Source organism: Mesocricetus auratus, unplaced genomic scaffold (assembly GCF_017639785.1).
Source record: "Mesocricetus auratus isolate SY011 unplaced genomic scaffold, BCM_Maur_2.0 Super-Scaffold_15014, whole genome shotgun sequence".
In the NCBI taxonomy this organism is placed as follows: Eukaryota; Metazoa; Chordata; class Mammalia; order Rodentia; family Cricetidae; genus Mesocricetus; species Mesocricetus auratus.
Window position 1 is genome coordinate 37898623 of NW_024429186.1, and position 13873 is coordinate 37912495.

The following is a 13873-nucleotide window of genomic DNA, read 5'->3' on the forward strand; positions in this document are numbered from 1 at the left end:
TGGGTATGCAACACCGTGTGAAGTGTGGACCTCTGGTAACCTGAGTATTCACGATAACCAGAGTGAATATTGGGCAAGCGGATGCCTACAACTCCTACACCCTCACCCCATACCTGGAATGCAGAAGTGGCCTGGGCAGGGAGGGCCAAGGAATCTTCACTTCAACCACCTGAGCCACCGGGGCTGCAGGTGGAGTCTTGGCAGGGGAGACTGCAGACTGAGGATGGGTGGCGGGAGGCGGCTGGGTTAGGGGGGCAGTGGGCCCGGTGGACACGCGGGCGCCGAAGGAGTTAAACAGGGCCGGGGGCAGAGCGCCTGTCAGACGCGAGCATGTGCAGTTTGAGCCGCATCCGTACTATGGGTGAGTGCCGCCGCCGCCGCCTGGGGCTGGGTTCCGTGGGGCGGCATCAGCTGCAGCTCCTCGGACCCGGTGCCGCCCCGGCGGCCGCGAACACTATGCGGGAATAGTCACAGACGGGCAGGTGGGCGGCGAGGGGAAGGCTTGGCCGGTCTCTCGGCGCGGGGGGAGCCCGAGCGCCGGGCGTGGGGGCGGGGAGCAGGCGGCGCAGGAGAGCGCCCCGAGTCTCGGCGCGGGAGGAGGAGCGGGAGCCAGCCCAAGAGACCGTGCTCCTGGCCGCACCTGCGTCGGGCAGACGGCTGCCCGACCCTGCTCTGCCTTGCCCTACCCTCGTCCCCGGCCCCGCACCGGTAGGTGCCCGCGATGTCCGCAGAGAGGCCTTTCTGCTGCGGAGAGAGGTGTCTGAGCGGGGCTGGCAGCGCCGAGCGCGGGGGCGCTGGTGATGGGGCGGTGATGGGGAAGACCCGGCGACCCCGTGTAGGGACACTGCGGGATCCCGCGTCTTCTTTGCTTTCGGTTTCGAAGCGTCTGCTGGGGCTGGAGAGCGAGCCGCAGATTAGATGGTTTGCCTGAGCTTGGATTCCCTACGGGGGATGGGCGCACAGGGGGGCGTGTTGGCGAAAGGGGTGCACACTGGCAACTTTCCCTGCCTGAAACAAAGGGGTGCCGGATTGAGGCGAGGATCCGGCAGAGGATCTCGGACCTCTGAAGGCTGACACGTCCCCCCCTCCGCCCCCAGTGGAGTGCACCCTTAGGCCCTCTGGAAAGGACAGATGGGGGCGCCAGACTGAATGGAAGCTGGAGAGCTGGGTCTTGGAGTGGGAACCACAGACCCTCCCGACTTTGCTGGTCAAAAGGACCCTATTGCTTTCTCTCCCGTGTGCCTGAAAGAACTGGTGAGGGTGGCTTGCACTCTTTGGCATTCTTTTTCAGGTGGGTGCCTAGGTCAGTGCCCAGCCCCTGGCTGCCAGTTTTTCATCTGTATTCATCTCTTGTTTCCTGGTGGGAAATTCAGGGCTGGGACGGGGAGCTATTTACCACCCTCACCCCCACCCCCGTTTCTGGCAAGACCAGGGAGGCAATGGAGTCTTTCCCATGTGTCTTCTTTTCTCTCTTTCTTTGATCAGTCAGGAACTCAACCGTTTTTCCTTCTTTCCCTCACCAGTTCCTCGTCTCTTCTTTGGGGTTTTCTCAGGAGGTGGATGTGTGATCCATTCAGGCACAGAGAGTTGGTTGATACCAAGCTGTTCTGACACCAGCTGGACTTTCACTGGAGGCCTCTTGGAAGCAGCATACCAGTGTAACCTTGGGGCTCTGCTTACCCATTATCTCTGCACCCCAATAACAAATGATTTTCCGACTGGGGTCCTCAGGAAGCCTAAGTTCGTTTATTATTATTATTTTTTCTGTACCAGGAAGAGGGATCAAAGAGATGCCTGGTGGACCTGCCTAATGAATGGTATAGGGTCTTTCTCTCTAGAAGACAATGGGCCGTGTTCCAAGGTCCCAATCCCCAGTCTTTGTCTGTCTCCAGGAGCCAGGTTCCTACAGCTTGCAGAATGCTTGCATGTGACCATTGGCTCTTGTCCTATGGCAGCACTGCCATCTAGGAGTTCAGGTCAACTAACTGGTCAGAAGGCAGAGCCCATCCGCTTCTCCCTATGGTCTGACTGGAGACAGGTGGTGCGGTCAGCTCTGGATTTCGAGGTGACCCTCTTGTCTCTGTGAGTGAGCTAGTGATACACGTGCTTGGACCACGGGTGGGTCTGCAAGGACTACTAGGTTTAGAGACATGGAGGGGTAGGCTGAAATGAAGTGTCCTTTCTCCTTTCTGTGGCTTTGTGTTCAGAAGCAAGAGTCAGGCAGTGGGGAGATGGAAGGTTGGTCTTTGGAGAGATATGACAAATTGATTTACTGCTGACTTCGGCCACTTCAAGATAGGACAAGGGGAATCCAGGACTTGTAAGGGGCCGCAGGGAAAAAAAAAAGGAAGTGCCCCCTGAGCATTTGATCTGAGGTCCTAGAACTAAAGTGGCTAAGGTTAGGTCAGGTGGCTAACTCAGATGACACAGACAGCCCCACTTCTGTAAAGCTCCGCCCTCCAGCTAGGCAGGGTTGATTATTGCTCAGTCCAGGTTGGGTTTATCCCAAGCTGTTGATTCACAGCTGAGGATGGTGGCACTGGCCTGAACTCCCCAGCAGAAAGGGTGCAAGAAGGCTTTCTGTGGACAGATTGTTCCCCAGGTACACAGACTGCGAGGTAAGAAGACTGAAGCCCCTCTGACTCCCTTTGACAGTGATGGGACAGGATTTCCTACATTTATAAACTCATTTAAGAGCCGGGGTTCTTGAACAGAAGACATTAGAAGAGTTAGTAAGCTTCATTCTACATTTATTTCAGTTGAATCCGTTTTGCGTGTTGTTTCTAAAGGGGAAAGTCATTTTTCAGGGAAGGGCTACATTACAGCTTCTGCGATAGGGAAAGGTCGGTGTTAGTTTTAAAAGTGTCATTTTTATCAGAAAAGTTGCTCTAGTGTACAGGCAGTTTTCTGTCTGCCTCTGCTCATGGGACATCTTGGAGCTTTCTGAAGGAGATGACAAGCCAGGATGTTAGTGACAGTCGCCCTCAAAGCCCTGAAAAGGGTCTCTGATGGTGTGGGGAGCCTCTGGTGTTAAAGGAGAAAGCTGGCTCGGGGCAGCAAAGGGAGGCAGCTTGGGCTTAGCAGCAGCCATATCAGATCTGGCTGTCCTTGAGGGAGAAAAAGGATAGCTAACCCGCTGCTCTACTGCTCTCGGACTTGTGTCCCTTCAGCCCCTCCTCCCTCCAGCCCCCTAACTGCAGACAAGATGGTTTGGACGTTAGTGGGCTTTTTGGTTTTGTTCTGTTTTTCAGTTCAGGAGCATTCCTTTTGAAGTGTGAGTGAGTCCCCCTTGTCACACTCTCAGCTCCTGGCCAAATGGGGAGTACGGAAAGGGATTAAGATCATCTGAAACTGGCTACATTTTCAGTTTCTTCTCCCCATGCCTCCTCAGAAACCAGAATGTTTGCTATTGAAAAGTAAGGTGTAAGCGAGTTTGAGGGGAAGGGACAGGGGCCGATGTTTTGGTTATTGTCCTAAAGTCACACCCAGTACACTGGCTTGGCGTGCTAACAGTCTTCTCTTGGGATTTGAGAAGGGTTAGAATCAATTATGTTATGATTTGCGGGTTATACTTTTCCAAGATACTTGAAGAGGATTTTGGCACTGTAGGTTTGGTTCAAGATGTACATTTGAGTTGAGCATAGTGATAAATTCCTGACCTTAGAAGGTAAAGGCAGGAAGATTTGAGGCCAGCCTGGTCTACATATAGAGTTCCAGACCAACCAGGATTATATAATGATATCTTGGCTTGGAAAAATGATACACTTGCCTCAGATCAAGCTATGGGATGCTCCATGCTGCTGTCATTTATAGAAAAGGAAATAGTCTCTCCCTCTGGTGTGCTTATCCACCATAAAACCGAGGCTGAGTGGGTGACCCTGCTCGTTCTCAGGCTAACATGAAAAGCCTGCTTGCTTCTCTTTGCTCTCACCAAGCAGGCTGCAGAAGTGGGTTCCTGCACATCTCCAGGCAAAGGTTTTACTTAATGTGTATTTTGACATCAGTTCCCCTACCTATAAATTTAGTGTGGTTGAATTGTAGGGTGATATTGGCCCAGTGCTCCTTCAAAGAATGACTCTCAAAGAAAATTTTCCATCTCTTTCCAATGCTGACAATTTTGTAATGGGGTTGGGCACAGTCAAGTCTAGCAATCTAAAGAATAAACACAATTATTGCTGTTGCGTTTCTGAACCTCTAGACTCCGCCATCGCTTTTTCTCTGATGGCTCCCCGGGGACCGTGAGACCTCCTTGTCTCTGTCATGACTGGTGTTGTAGAAAAGACATTAATATTATGGCAGTCTTCATGTCAGGACTTGGGGTCTTAAGATTGTTCTTTCCTCTGGAATCTTGGCAGCATACAAAATTCACTGACCATGTAGTGTTAGGAGATATAATTGATAAGGGGGCATAATTAGTGAGAACATTTCTGTCATGCCTCTTCTCTCCAGAGGCCCTGCATTCGGAACATACTGGGTCATCGACTTGTGACTGCTTTTGTAGTTGGGCTCAAATGATGAATGATTTTTAGTTGGTTTATCCATTCACTGTTTCAGTTTTTTTTTTTTTTTTGGTTTTTCGAGACAGGGTTTCTCTGTATTATCTTGGAAGCTGTCCTGGAACTCGCTTTGTAGACCAGGCTGGCCTTGAACTCACAGAGATCCGCCTGCCTCTGCCTCCCGAGTGCTGGGATTAAAGGCGTGTGCCACCAACGCCCGGCCTGTTTCAGTTTTTAAGAGGCACCCCTGTCCCATGATCTTTGGGACTGGTTCATCTTTACAAGAGAGGATTTAGTAGGGCCTTGATACCAGCCCTGAGTCTAGAGATACCAGCCTTGAGATTGAAGCGCCACAGAGAGAGGGTTCTTCCCTGAACTTCTGAGGAAGTAGTTTGTGCTTTGAGACAAAGGTACACATAGGGCTTCAGTCAGTGCTGCAAGAAGCCTGATTCCTAGCTAATAATGGCCATTCTCTGTTTTGTTACCATTTAAAATTTTGAGAATTTTATACAGTGATTTTTCTCTGACCCTTAGGTCTAGGGTTTTGCTGTAGATGCATCAGTTGGGGATGGGGACCACTACAGTCATTTATTATCTGCTTTTGACACTTGTGCATCTCTGTAGTGATCTCCACTTGTCATGAAAAGAAGCTTCTTTGATGAGGGGTGAGAGCTACACTTATCTGTAGGTGTAAGGATAAACGTCTAGATTACTGTTAGAAATGATACTGGTTTAGGAAACTGGCAGAGGAGGGTTCTTCTCTAGTGTCTGTGACCTCTCCAGTCATGAGTACTTGACTAGTTTGCAGTACCTGGCATGACTTCCTTCCTGTTAAGCAGGCCTGAAGTTCAACTAGATAGCTGTGGGTTACCCCCAAGATAAACGTGCAACTATTGCACCATTGGGGATGTCTTGCCAGGCCAGTCATTGTGCAGTTCATGGCCTTTACAGCTGCGTCAGACTATAGATTGCTTTCCTCCCTTGGCAGCTTGCATAGTTCCTTCCAATACTATGAGAGTTAGTGCTCAGGGAGGACCATGGATCTGTTTCTAGCACACACACAACCCCCATCGCCTGTCTCAACCAGTCTCCAACTTAGTTCTTAGTCTTTGGACTCTCCCTTTGTCTTGTTCCCACACACACACACACACACACACACACACACACACACACACACACACACACACACACACATTCAAAGCCAGGAACAAGGAACCTGGACTTGGCACAGTTTCATCTACATCTTAATACAAATACGGACAATAAATAGTGTTATCATTGGGCAGCATAAGCAGCAGCTCCATAGTTTTCTCTGGTATTGTGCAGAAATTGTTTTTTTTTATTGCCCAAAGCGATGAGGCGGCCTTCTTATATTGACCTAATATAGGTGCCTTCAAACTTTCCTATGCCTGCCCAGTTCCTGGCATGTGAGAGCACTTAAATCACCAGCTGTGATAGTTGGATGTCATCAGACATCTAGGCTTCTAGGTCACTGGACAATGATATTGTTCTAAGGAAACTAATGACTGCCAAACATCTCCAAAATTAGGAAATCTGGGACTACTCTGCAGCTCACTTGCTCGTTTGACCTTGGGTGACCCATTTCAGTGCTCTGAGACTTAATTCCACAAATGGAATTTCAGCTGGCTTCAGCGGTCAGAGCATTAACAGTTGGCAGTCACCATGTATTGAATGCTTACTATATGCCAGGCATTGGGCTAAGCATTCTTCATATGATCTCCTCTCAACGTCAGTGAGGAAGCTACTATTGATTACCCCCATTGTACAGCTGGAAAGATCGAGCTTCCAGAGTGATGGCATATCATACAGCTAGAAAGTGTCTGTGCTGGGACTTGGACTGAGACCTGATTCTGCTGCAGATTGTGAGTGTTGAGTTGGTTGAGTGGTAGAACAAACAGTGGTGAGTGACTCAAAATGGAGGTTGTGTGAGCATATAAGGAAAGTCTGATGTGGGTTAAACATGGCCAGCTAAAGGAAGATGGATACCCAGAGTCTTAAACACTAGCATCCCCCTGAGTGTTCAGGAGAGGGTGAAGTGTGTACCTGCAGTAGGGAAGTAGACCAGATGGCCTGGAAATTATTGTGAAGGGAACAGACTTTCTGCTTGGCACAGCAATGTATCTTCTAAACCATGTTTCATTCGGATGCTAACATTTTCCTCTTGCTTGACAGGCTCTCGGGCAGCATTTTCCTTTCTGTTACCCTCCTCCCGGTCACAGCAGCTCATCTTAGCAAATTCTTGACTCTAGTCTTTGTCCTCCAAGATCTTCCCTTGTCTATCATTATACATCTGGGGAATTTGATTATGACTTGAATCCCAGATATACTTTGTAAAGTACAGAAAACATTAGACAAGGGGTTCAATCCCTAGCATTAAAAAAAAATCGGTTTACCTTATATCCATCAGATTATCCTATATCCATCAGGCTACCCTATCCTGAGAAAGGATTTATGCCACCAATCTCTTCATTTAGAGATAACCAGCTGCTTCAGTGTCCCAGGACAGTCTTCAGGGACTGTCCCCAGCTGTGCATCTGTGCATGTTTCACATTGTGCGTGTGGGTTTGGCAGAGTCATCTCTCCTCCACCCCTGCTGCTCCCTTGGTCTTCAGGACTTTGGAACCTTGTTTGACACATTCTGGCTAGCACAGTGTTTATGAGCCCCTGCCTCTACTGCTGCCCTATCTCTGCCTGTAGGGACAAGACCAAACCATGGACTCGGCCTGTGTGCTAGAGGTCATGACCTCTGCTCACATCGGAGTCTCCTTTGAGGAAGGCCATTTATATAAGGATCTGCCCACTCTCTTATTCGTCCTTTTACATCCTCTGCTTTCATTTGATTGTATTGAAGGTTGAGGAACTCGAGAGTTCCCGATGAACCCACCAAACCCATCATTTCTGTCCCTGCTTTCTCGGCCTTTCCCTGCTTGCTCCCTATTTCCTTCTACCATTTATTTCTAATAGTGATTGCCAGACCTCTGAAGGTATGAAAGCCTATTTTAAATTTTTAATTTAAGCGTCTGAGTGTTTTGTCTTCGTGTATGTCTGTGCACCACATATATGTAGTATCCAAGAAGGCCGGAAGCGGGCATTGTATCCCTTAGAACTAGGGCTACAAAAGGCTATAACCTGCCATGGGAATTCTAGAACTCAAACCTGGGTCCTCTGGAAGAGCAGACAGGGCTCTGAAGCACCGAGCCACCCCTCTAGCTCCATGGGAGGTCATTTTAACTAAAGACAAACATTTCATTCTAATAACTACTCATGAAACAGTGCTGTGGCCCATGATGCCTTTATGTTTACTCGGCGAGTTTAGTGCTTTTCCTGCCCGGGGTTGGACAGTCAGTCAGGCTTTCTAAGTTTTCTGGTTGTTCATAGGCATAGAGGGTCTTGTGGCCACTTTAAATCACAAATATGCCTCAGTTTAGTACTTCATACATCTATGTCTTTGCCACTGAACTGCAAAGGACTTTGAGGTGTTCAGTGGCCAGCACTATTGTTTCCTGGGCGCAGCATGTATTTAATGCTGATTCTGTCTCATGGATTTCTCAGAGAGCTCTGTCTTCCCAGCTGCTGAGATATTCGCAATGGAAAATTTATCACTGGACGTGGTGACTCACGCTTATGATCCCAGCGTCAGGGAGGTTGAATCAAGAGGCTTGCCACAAGTTCAAGACCAGTGAAGGCTGCATAGTAAGTTCCAGGATAGCGTGCTCTATAAAGTGATGCCTTGTCTCAAAACAAACAAATAAAAAAGAGCAAATTATCCTTGATTTCATATTATTTCTCTTGCCTTAGGGTCTCCAAAACCAGTGATTCACCTTCAGTCTCTTTCCACCAAATCTCTTCTGTCGTCCAAATAGTCCCTCTGAATGAGACCTGCCCTTACCCACTCAAGGCACTCCTAGAAACCAATCCCATACCCTTTGGAGCAGTGAACCTGGAGTGCAGGCTTACTGCCTGCTCAGCATCTCCCTCCATCTTCCAGCAGCTGATGGCCAGTCTGGCTCACCATCTGCATATCCCTACCCTGTCTTCTCACTTGCAGGGACCAGATACCAAGTTTCCTGAGTGGTCCTGTGGCAGCTCTTCTCACCACCCAACCCTCAGAGGAGCAAATTTCCTGTGGCGGGAGAGTGAGGCCATAGCCCAGGGGCAGTGCCCTCCACATTCCTCTGCACAGACACTCTCCAGTGTTAGCCTATTCTGGCCTTTTGTGTCCTCAGTGTGAGGGAGGAACTTGCACACCTTTTTTGGAAAACATTCGTTCTTGACTGGTGTCACCCTGGAGAATACCACACCTTTTGTATCTTGTTATCTTAGTTAAGACTTCTGACTTAACATCTTGCTGTATGTATTTCATTAAAATCATAACTATCAGGGCTGGAGAGATGGCTTAGTAGTTAAGAGAGCATACTGCCCCTCTAGAGGACGGACCCAAGTTCTGTTCCTAACAACTACCTACAACTCCTGCTCTAGGGGACCCAATGCCTCTGATCTCCATAAGCACTGTCACTCATTTACATATGTCCACACACAGGCACACATACATACATATAATTAAGGAAATATTCCAGGCAGTAGTGGTGCACACATTTAATCTCAGCACTCAGGAGGGAGAGGCAAATCTCTGAGTTTGAGGTCAGCCTGGTCTACAGAGAAAGTTCCAGGATGAGCAGGGCTACACAGAGAAAATCTATTTCAAAAAAACCAACCAACCAACCAACAAACAACAACAACAACAAAACCATAACTGTCAAGTTAGGTGTGATAGTATGTACTTAGCACTCAGGAGGCTGAAGCAGGAGAAAGGATCATGCATTTGAGGCTGGGGAAATGACCCTATTGGTAAAAAGCTTGCTATGAAAGCATGAGGACCTGAGCTTGGACCCTGTGTACAAGTGAGGCACCACACACACACATCTATGAACCCATTAATAGGAAGACAGAGACGGTGAATCCCTGGATCGTGCTGGTCAACCAGCCTACCTGAGTCAGTGAATGGTAAGCTCAGTAAGAGATTCTGTCTCAAAAATAAGGCGGGGGAAGACTAATGTCAACAAAGGATGCATCTGCACACACACACTCACCCAGGAATATGCACATGCATGAACATACTCACAGAGTTGATCTAATAGGTTAATGAGAACAACTAACATTTATTGAGTTCTTACATAGTTATTCCTCTATCCAAAGGTTATGCATCTCTAGATTCAACCACTTGCTGATCAAAACAATTCAGAAAAAAGCCAACATTGTGTTTATACTGAACATGTATAGACTCTTCTGATCATTATTTTCCAAACAACACAACACAGCAGCTATTTACGTAGTATTCATTATGTGTGATAAGCAGTCCAGAGGTGATTTAAAACATGGGGAGGATATGCTTAGGTTATATGCATTTTGCATAGGGGAATTCCCTTTTCTCCAGATTTTGGTATCTGTGAGTGTTCCCTAAAAGCAGTGGCCTTCAGACACAGAGGATCACTGTGATGCTAAGTGCCGTTTTTAATACAGTGAATGTGCACTCTCAATCCCCATGAGGAAGGCACTTGTATTATCTCTATTTTACAAATGAATAAACTGAGGCAAAGGGAGGTTAAAGCAATTTGCCTAAGGTCGCACAGTTGGCTTTGGTGTTGGGATTTGAGTGGAGGAAATCTGGCCCTGGAACACGCACTTTCAAACCACAGTGCTCCGCTGCTTCCCGTAAGGTAGGGGTAATGAAGATGACACGCATGTGATGGACAGATGCTGGTTTCAGTGGTGTATTTATTGGTTCCTCACTTTGCACCGGAGCTCTCCCTGCGTTGTCTTTTCCCCTCCCCACCTCCTCATTCCAACCACTCCGTCTGTGTCTTTTACCTAAATGACCTGTCTTGCGCATGCCATCACTGCCTCCCACGGATGTGCTGGCTGCAGGACTCCCATCTGTCTGTCTACATTAGAGCTCATCTTAGTCTCAGAGGTATATTTGGCCCAAATCACTTCTACTAGTATCTTTCAACTCCTCTTATCATTTCATCACTAAGTTGCTCCTATTGCATGCTTTTATGCCAAGGTCAGTGAACATGAAGTTGGCAATCATAGCTCCACAATTGCCTATTGATAACCTATGCCAAGCCCTGGCTTTTCTAAGTCTTTCTTCCATCACCTTTAAGCTATGGGTATGGATTAGGTCCCTTCAACTTGCAATGGTCTGATTGTATTTACCCTTAAATTTGTGCATTTGAGTCTGCCTTAGTGTATGTGTGTGCACCATGTAGATGTAGGCTTGTGGGGGTCAAGAGAGGTGGGGAATCCTCTGGAACTGGAGTTACAGGTAGTTGGGAGCCACCACATCTTACTTACCCTTTTGTTTTCTATTAACTTTTAGGATCCTGAGGGTTCGGGACACTGCACACTGTTTGCATGCAGAAGTTGTGTATAATATTAGTTGGGAAAGTAATTCATACAATGTCTGTTCTAGACTTGACCAGATTTTAGAAATTACATTCTCTGGTGATTATGGTTTAGGTAAGGGCTCTATGGATTTACTCTGTCCAGAGTGAATTTAAAACAAACACCCCAGATCTGCTGCCTTTCCCCTTTGCAGAGACCTAATTAACATCATCATGGTCAGGCCTCTTTAATGGCAATGAAATATAAACATTCTCAAACTGGGAGTTAACTGGTGATAGTAGGACCTGCCCTGGACTAAGACAGTCATTAATGGCTAGTTACTCTTGTGGCAGAGTGTGCGTGTTCATAGATGTCAGGGCAGGGATGTTAGTGTGTTTATCTACAGGGAGATTCCGTACCCCGGCTATGGGAATTGTGTCATTTACAATATGTGCTCAGAATTACTTTTTCAAAATCTAAAACATTCTGAATTCCAAGGGCGTGGGATGTTATGCTTATGTTTCTCAGCAGAGCTGCTCTTGGCTCTGATGGTGGGACAGGTCCTTGAACTCTTCAAATGTTACAGAACTTCTGTGAAGTCTCTACTTTATTGACTTCTGAATCCCAGCCCAGGTTTCCATGAAGCTGCTGCCATTGACCATGGTTTACAGAGTTTTTAAAATGTTGCATTAAAATATCATTTTCTGGTGGCTGGAGAAATGGATCAATGGTTACCCTCTCTTGCTGCTCTTGTGGGAATACCAGATCTAGATCCCAGCACACATGTTAGGTGGCTCACCTTGACCTGGAACTGCAGCTTCCAGTTTCCAGATGTACAGGTATACACAAATGTCACACACACACACACACACACACACACACACACACACACACACACACAAGCAAGGGTTTTATTTTTGAGCTGGGGATTGCTATGTGGCCCCAGCTGGCCTTGAGCCTTCCTGCCTCAGCCTCCCAGGTGTTCTGATTCCCATGGAGCATTGCACCACTTAGCTACCAGTGCCTTTCTTGTCTCACCTGGTCCTGCTCTACAGGTTGGTGCCTGAAGGACTCTTGGACCTCTAAGGCTTTGGCTCCAAGATCAACTGGAACACACCTGTTAGAGGCTATGCACATTGACCGGCCATAGACCCTGTTTCTGGACCTTCCACGAGGCTCCTTTCCACTTAGTCCCTACATATCCCTTGGTTTATGAGAGACACATGAATGAACTATCCTCTCTCACTCACAGGGCACACACCCTTTGACTTTGTCCCTGTTGAGAAGTGATGGCTAGGTCTGTAGAAGGTTAGGCCACTTCCCTAGACTATTAATTAATCAGCCCCTCTCTAGAGGCTGAGTTGTAAACCTGTCAGGAGTTCTCTGGGCTGCCGCATCTCTGTCCCTAGTCCTGTTCACAATTCCTCACGATGTGGCATTTTCTGTAAGAATCCCTAAGCGTCCTCTTGCATACTGTTTACCCATCTCCATATCCATTAAGGCAGATAGACGTTCCACAGACTCAGCTTGGCACTTGTTCCTTGGACTTCCTCTAAGCACATCTCATCCCCCAGACACCGAGCCATTTGTCATCTCCCTGACCTCTCCTGATCACTTTTGAACATTCTATTGTATATTGAGCTGGAAAATGCTGAGATTTAGTATAACTTGAATTCCTTAGGTAAATGACATTTCTCAAAGGTGTTCAATTGAAGACTGGCCATATCATCTATATTTGGTCATTTGGGAACTCCAGTCTGTGTCAGGGAAAGACCAGTGTATTTACTCTGTGGGACGGATCATTTGAGTCCACCGTGATTCTGCCTACCTTCTTGTCAACCTTGATTTAGTTTCCTTTACTTTTAAAGACACAGCCTACAATGATGCCCCCTTTTAGTCAACAAATTTGTAGTGTCTCCTAATTACTCTGAATAAAAATTCATATAATCTGAATAAAATTCACAGACACTGACACCTACCTATATATACATAAACGTTTGTCTATTTTCTCAGTGCTGGAGATCAAACTCAGGGCAGCACACACACACACACACACACACACACACACACACACACACTAAAAAACAAGTGTTCAACCATTGAGCTACACCACCAGCCCTTGTTTTGTTATTATTGATTTTATTTGTGTTTCTTTTCTTCTTCTCCCTTTCCCTCTTCCCCATGCCCGTGTGTGTGTGTGTGTGTGTGTGTGTGTGTGTGTGTGTGTGTGTGTGTGTGTGTGTGTGTGTGTGTTTGGGGGTACTGGATCTTGGTCCCAGTACTGCTGAGTTATATCCCAAGCCCTTAGCAGCATATTTATTTTTAAAGCAGGGTCTCACTAAGTTGACCAGGCTTGCCTTAAACTCACTTTGAAGCCCAGTAAGGTTTGATGCTTGTATCCTTCCTTCCTCAGCCTCCCCAGTGGCTGGGTTACAGGCGCGAGTCACCACACCAGGCTTTTTGGGGTTTTGTTTTGTTTTGTTTTTGAGAGATGGTCTTGATTAGCTCAGGCTAGCCTGGAACTGTTGCCCAGGCTGGCCTGAAACTCTCTGATGTCTCTAGCCTTTGCCTCCCAAGTGCTGAGGTTACAGGCAGGGCAACCATATATGTTGTGCTGAGATTACAGGCAGGTGCAACCACACATGTTGTCTCTACATTATTTTTTTACAGTCAGTATAAAAGGTCGACTCTAATCTTAAAGAAAAACAAAGGAAGAAATTAATTATCCTATGATGTCATATATTTAGTGTGTAATTGCTTTGGCATAACCACCTGGAAGTCAGAGGCTAAAATCTTTGCACAGTAACCACTGAGAATGGGAGGACCAGAAATGAGATACAGGTGTGTGTAGTGGGTGACTCAGCATACTAGGGAAGCTGCTACTGAGGACTGATGTCACTCTCCAAAATGATGAACTTTTCTTGCTCATGTTCCAAAGAATGTTAAGTAAGACATCCTTTCAATTTACATGT

At 47.1% G+C, this 13873-nt stretch overlaps 1 protein-coding gene across 4 annotated transcripts in view; it reads left to right on the forward strand.

Moving 5' to 3' along the window:
* The first annotated feature begins 235 nt into the window (after positions 1-235).
* The window catches only part of Tmem229b (transmembrane protein 229B), a 40608-nt gene continuing 26970 nt past the window's right edge, over positions 236-13873 (forward strand). Inside the window, exon 1 of one of the 4 annotated variants that reach the window (XM_013115419.3) lies at positions 236-361. The gene's annotated coding sequence lies outside the window, so the exon portion shown is untranslated. The other 3 variants (XM_040742850.1, XM_013115418.3, XM_040742847.1) reach the window with 3 other exon arrangements.